Source organism: Podarcis tiliguerta (genome assembly GCF_965153285.1).
Source record: "Podarcis tiliguerta genome assembly, chromosome: 1".
NCBI classification, from domain to species: domain Eukaryota; kingdom Metazoa; phylum Chordata; class Lepidosauria; order Squamata; family Lacertidae; genus Podarcis; species Podarcis tiliguerta.
Genome location: NC_139534.1, coordinates 100,769,116 through 100,775,472, shown reverse-complemented (window position 1 = coordinate 100,775,472; position 6,357 = coordinate 100,769,116). Strand labels below are relative to the sequence as shown.

Genomic DNA, 6,357 nt, shown 5'->3' with positions numbered 1-6,357 from the left:
AAGCATGCAAAGGAAAAAGTAAAAAATATTTGGTTTACCTCGTTACTATTAAAATATTATTATAAATAGTTGTTTGCCTATTGGAACACAACTGATTAATTTTCATGTTGTTTACAAGTCTATTGTTCCCTAAACATCACAGATTATTAGAAAGTTCAAGACCAAGCTTACTAAAAACAAAAAAAAGCTCCAAGTGATCTGTTGGCACCATCTTAGAGCTCTTATGATGATTTCTGTATGGCTTGGGCCAAATAATTGCATATTATAAGCAGGATTGCTCAGCTGGTTGTCAGACAGGTCATATTGATTTGTAGGGTCATATTGATTTTTTAATAATACATCTGCCAAGTCAGACTTTCTAAACAAGGGAGGAAAGGACTTTGCTTTAGAACCAGTTTGTCAGGCCCATGAGAGGAGGTGGGGCGTGCAAAAAGCCTTCCCCAAATTTACAGGTATTTGTACAGTGGGCCAATTCTAAAGACAGAAGAAGGGTTTCACAATATACATATTGCGAGGAGCAACAGAAAAGAAAAAAGCAAGAGAAAGACTTAACGAGCCTATCCTCAAATCCCACTTGCTGAGCCAGATCTCTTCACTTCTAAAGCACCTTGCACAGAAGGGGAAAATAAGTACACAAAAAGCAGTGCTTTAAAAAAATGTATGTATAAAACAGATCAACTGTTCAATTTTAAAAAATAAAGTAGTAACAATATAAAGTAACTGTCAATAATAGACAGATAAAATCAGAAAACCAAAAGCATATTCAATTACTTATCTGGAAAGCATTGTTTAATATACACCTTTAGCCGGCATCTAAAACAGTATAGTAAGAGTCCCTGCCAAATGTTAATGGGATCTAAAACAGTATAGTAAGAGTCCCTGCCAAATGTTAATGGGATACCGCTTCTTATCTTCCACCTGTTCTGCCGTTGAGGACTTCTTGGATCATTCTTTGTCTGGCTCCTCCCCCTTGACCTGTACACACTGAAAGACTGACAACCGTAACAGACACATAACCATTTTTGTAAAAGTGCAAGCTCTGTAGATCAATGCCAATGGGACTCCACCAGCTAAGGGGTAAGAGGCAAGGGGAGGCAGAGTTGGTGGAACAATAGGAAGGAAAAGGTCTTAGTTGGAATCTTATGCTTCCTCAAGGAGTTGGTTATGCCTATATATACCAAGAGAGGTGGTATATATAAAAACACTACCGATGATAGCAATATTTATAGAACCCACCATCTCCTGGAAAACCTCAACAAAGACTGGGAGCAGGGTTACTGGTTTGTTTGTATTTTTATGTTGTGTGCCACCCTGTGATCTTAATGATATACAAATGTAATAAATAATAAAATAGCTATAACTGAACATTATCTTAATCATGTGTTAATCAAACAGTAACAATATTGAAACTCTTAAGGCATTGCACTTCCGCACTAGAACACTGTGACTATCATCTCACCACACTATTAACTCAACAGCATCTTACAGCACCTACTTCAAACACGCTAAGGACAGTTGCCAGCTGTGAAGATTTCTGGAAGGTGGAAGCTCATCAAGATAATCTGAGCAGTGCTGGCTTTGATCCGGATGTGGTTCCAGTGGAGTAGATATGGAATCTGCACTGTTTTCATCAACAGAAACTTTAATCCTTGTAGGAAACTTACTAGCACCATATGGAATTATATTATGTGGGGCTTTGTATTAGTTCCCCTTGCATTTTGCACCCTTTTATAGGACGTTATTAGTACACCTATTTAATATTCAGCCATGTTTTATTGTTCACTGGCTTATGTCAGGCAGATTTGGGGTGGGGCTGGGGCTGGCTTCAATGACAAGTATCCCACATAGGATACCTACCTGAAAAGTAGTTTTGGCTAAACACTTACAGTATTCTCCCCCCCACCCCCACCCCCGTAACCATTTATAGATTTCTCTCCTGAATCTTTTTCTCAAGTACTTTTTTGTACCACCTCTTTTTATGTATTTTTCTTCCTGTTAGATCATTTCTCTGAAGGAGACAGGCTGAGAAGGAACCATCCTACAGAGACCCTCCTCTGCGTGCCCAGTCATGTGTGGTGAGACAAGCATAGCCAGGAAAAGGGATTTCTCCATTATGGGACCTGGTAACCAAAGTTTTAAATTCTTTGTTTTTTTCAATTTTTAAATTATCTGTATTATGTTTTATAGTCTATTTCTGTACACTGCTCAGTTTATTTGTCGAATGGTTGATAAGTTCTTATACAAGTAAGCAAGAAAAGAAACAAACAAACAGTATTGGGAATGCTCTCCACAGGGCACCTACTCTGGTGTGTTTTCAGCAGGAAGTCACCGGTTCTGGTACCTCATTGCCCTTATAAGAGAACAAGGGAGGCATTCATGGTGAGTTCCGGCACCTCTTTTTCTAAACAAATAGCACTGGTTTTCGGTGCCAGGCAAAAATATTAGTAGGATAGTAATGCTTTTTAAACACTATTTCAAAAATCTTGGCCTAGAACAATCAGAGGGAAGATAGGGAAGAGCACGAAGAAGAAGAAGAAGAAGAAGAAGAAGAAGAAGAAGAAGAAGAAGAAGAAGAAGAAGAAGAAGAAGAAGAATTTATATCCCTCCCATCTGTGCAGCTCCCAATAGAATATTAAAAACACAATAAAACATCAAACATTAAAAACAATAAACAATGCTGCCTTCAGATGTCTTTTAAAAGTCAGGTAGTTGTTTACTTCCTTGACATCTGATGGGAGGGCGTTCCACAGAGAGGGCGCCACCACTGAGAAGGCCCTCTGCCTGGTTCCCTTCACTTCTTGCTATGAGGGAACCACCAGAAGGCCCTCAGAGCTGGACCTCAGTGTCCGTGCTGAACAATGGGGGTGGAGATGCTCCTTCAGATATACAGCGCTGAGGCCATTTAGGGCTTTAAAGGTCAGCACCATCACTTTGAATTGTAGGTAGCCAATGGCTCCTTGTGCAGTTTGTACAGCTATATCGTGCCCTGTGGTGCACACTCTACTCCTTCACATATGGTGCTTTTGATCACAGTATTTTGCTGACTTTCCTCATGGGCTTAGCGGAAAACATTCATTATCCTGATACAAATACTGGTTAATTTTTACTATATGCTTCAATTGTTTCAGTGCCGGGTGTGATATATGCTTTGATTTTCCTGAAAAGTCAACATTATTTATGCTTCCATACTATGGAAAACAATTACTGTTTAGGGCAAAGAATCTCTGAAGTGTGCATGTAGCAAATTTTGTGGCCAAATTAAAAAGACACAGTAGATGATCTTGAGGGCTTTTTAAGTGCTTTTAAATTAAGAAGAAACTTACATGTTCTGAAAGAAATATTACCAAATTTTAAGAGAGAACAATGCATTGAGACCCAGATCCTGCAATATCTTGTCACTTAATAGAAACATACTTGAATTCTGGTCACTTCCCTCCTCCCCAAATAATACGTACAAAGAGAAACAAATACTGTATAACAGTAAATGCAAAGTGGGTGCAAGTAGATAGATACATGTTCTGCAAATTTCTCGCAGCACCATCTCATAGGTCAAAACAAGGTCAATCCCCAATCAGACAGGGATCCTTCATTTCAGCCTGGAATACTTGACAAAATATCCCTTTCAAACCAAATGCCACAATATACTGGGTATCTTACTATTGTCCCTTGTTTCTTCTGGTAAGGAAAAGAATAACTCCAATCTTTTCTCAGCTGCTACAAAGCTTATACAGAGGAAATCCTACTAGGATTTCTTTTAAACTAGAATAACTCACTGAAATATTCAGGGAAAAGAGCTCATGATAACGCTATATTCCTTTCTGAAAGCTTCATTTAGACAACTGCTAGCAGATCCCTTCATGGGCACAGCAAAATCTTAAACTGTCTCTATTTGACTCTGCTTGCCTAAGGCATTAAGTTCAATCCACCATGTCGCACCTCAGTAACTCGACACAGACTAGAAAATTCTTACAGTCAGCTTCCCCAAGGGATTTGTTAAGTTTCACATGCATTTAGTTGTGCAGTTGGCCTGCTCAAATTGATAAACTTGTTGCTCACTGCTTTCTGCTGTACTCCCCCCCCCCCCTTTATCACCAAGACAATAAATATGGTGAGGGAAAAGCTGTTACTGTGTTTGAAAAAGGCTCATTCAATTAAAAATTATTGCACAAGCATCACTGTTTCTTCCTCCATTCAAGAGGGGGCAATTTATTTTGTATTTGCGACAAAAATACTACTACATTTATGAGCCCAGCAAAGTGAATGGGTGAAACAGAGAGAATGGATTAATGAGTGAATGAACGAATAATAAAGGAAAAGTACACCAGACAGATTTTTGAGAAGAGGGAATTCCTGTTTTTGTTAGTTTTTTACAATAGCTCTCCAGCTAATGAAGTACTGAATGTTCTGGGGTATCTAAACAGGCTGGCAATTTCTAGACCACTGTGGGAAGACATGAAAGCCTCTCACATTAGATTTGTCTTAACATTATCTCAGGGGAAAACTACATTATATTTAAATATACAGAACTGCATCTCAGATGGGTATTTCTGTTTTTTACTTAAAATAAGGGAAAGCAATGTGGATTAGGACTTAATTATACGAAGAGGTTTGAGCTTTCCCTAACCACAGTGATCCCACCAAAAAACTCACATTGGTGCCAACGGGAGTTTTTCATTTTTTTCCCTTTTACTATTTGACACTTCGGATGCTTTTATGGGGGAGAATCACTGTAGTCCCAGCCTCAGTTGGCAACCCCATGCTTACTTTTATTGGATTCTTTTAAAATCTCATGCAGGTCTATACACAATTTATTTAAATGCAGCATATAGCTATTCAGTCAACAGCTGCACCCCACTGGTCTAGGGAACAGAGTTCCTGCTTAGTGTTTCTTCTCACAATATAGAGTAGAAAAGTTAAAACAAAGTGCAGCTATAATTCAGGGAAATGACACTGAGCCAACAAATGCATACATACAAAGCTGGTTCTGATATATTGCATAGTTTGGCACTCAAGACGTTCCACTGAATTCATTGGGTTCACTCCCCTGAAAGTGTGTATAGGATTGCAACCTTCATTTGGAAGCAAGCGGGGGGGGGGGGGGGAGTAATGTGAGAAAGTGTAACATGCTGCTATAATCGCACAGCAAAGTGGGGGAAGTTAATTTTCCATTTCAAACATTTTTTGGTGATTGTCTTAACTTGCTCCGATCAGATATATACCAATAAAAAATGAGGGATCGGCATTTAGAGACTACCATCCAGCTCTCAAGGCAGCTGCACAGAAAAGCAAACAGGCTCTGGTATCGACAACCACCAATTATTTATTTATTATTTATATCTCTATCCCATTCCCATCTCCCACTCAAAATATGGCCCCCTATGTAACACCACTTAATCTATTTGATTTAAGTTGCCCATCTCTCTTACAGATTTGAAAGGCGGGCACACATTTCCCTTTCTCTTTCATTTCCAATCCCTTTGACTTCAAGATAATTACAGCAAGGCTCAAGTAAAAGATATTGAGGATTTGGGTAATAATAGGGCCATATCTTGGGAGAAGTGCACAGGCTATATAGATTCGTTTTCAGCAAAGGCACCACCACCAACCATTTAAGCTAAGCCATCAAAGATATCCATGCTTTCGACTCTTCATTTCCTTCATGCAGATAATGACGTTGCCACGTTAAAAGAAATAATCCAACTTTGCTCACAAATGTAGGTCTTCTCTAAGAGCTAAGCAACTGCAGTGCTAGAAGTTCACTCACCACTGCCTGTAAACCAATAAATGTGAATTATCCAAAGGAAGTTATCTCTCACATTGAATGTATTTTCCCCATTCAAAACCCAAAACACTTAGTCAGACGTGTTACGAACAAAGTACATGCTACTTAAATAGTGAAATCCTCTAAGAGACACATTATATTACACATTGCAAGGGTAATAAATGCTTCATGTAAATTGTGAAGAGGAAGGCAAACTATGCCAGAGCTGGTGTTTCAAAACATTCCAATTCTGACTTTCCAATACATTTCAAATAGCTCTGTCAATGTTTGCTCTTCAAACAGGAGAATATTTTATGACAAGGAAATTCTCAAACACTGGCTGGAAGCATTCCAAGTCCATTGTTTCACAGTGCAGTTAAGACACACTGCTAACTTTCCAAGACCCCCCAACTATGTTTGTAAGTAAGAGTCTTTTAAATGTGTTCCTATGTAATATATAAAGGCTGCATGCAATGCAGTGGTTTTAAGACTTTTATTAGATGTGCAGTAAGACCGGCACCAGCAGCTGATACTTGCAGGAGGCTGAGGAAAAGACTGGCCATGGTTGCCCTCCCCAACATCTGCCTTTTGCAGCA

The 6,357-nt window shown here is 39.0% G+C and overlaps 1 protein-coding gene across 11 annotated transcripts in view; it reads right to left on the bottom strand.

Annotated features, from left to right (window-relative positions):
• NPAS3 (neuronal PAS domain protein 3) overlaps positions 1 to 6,357 on the bottom strand; it is a 604,332-nt gene that overhangs the window by 556,131 nt on the left and 41,844 nt on the right. The gene's annotated exons all lie outside the window — the stretch shown is intronic.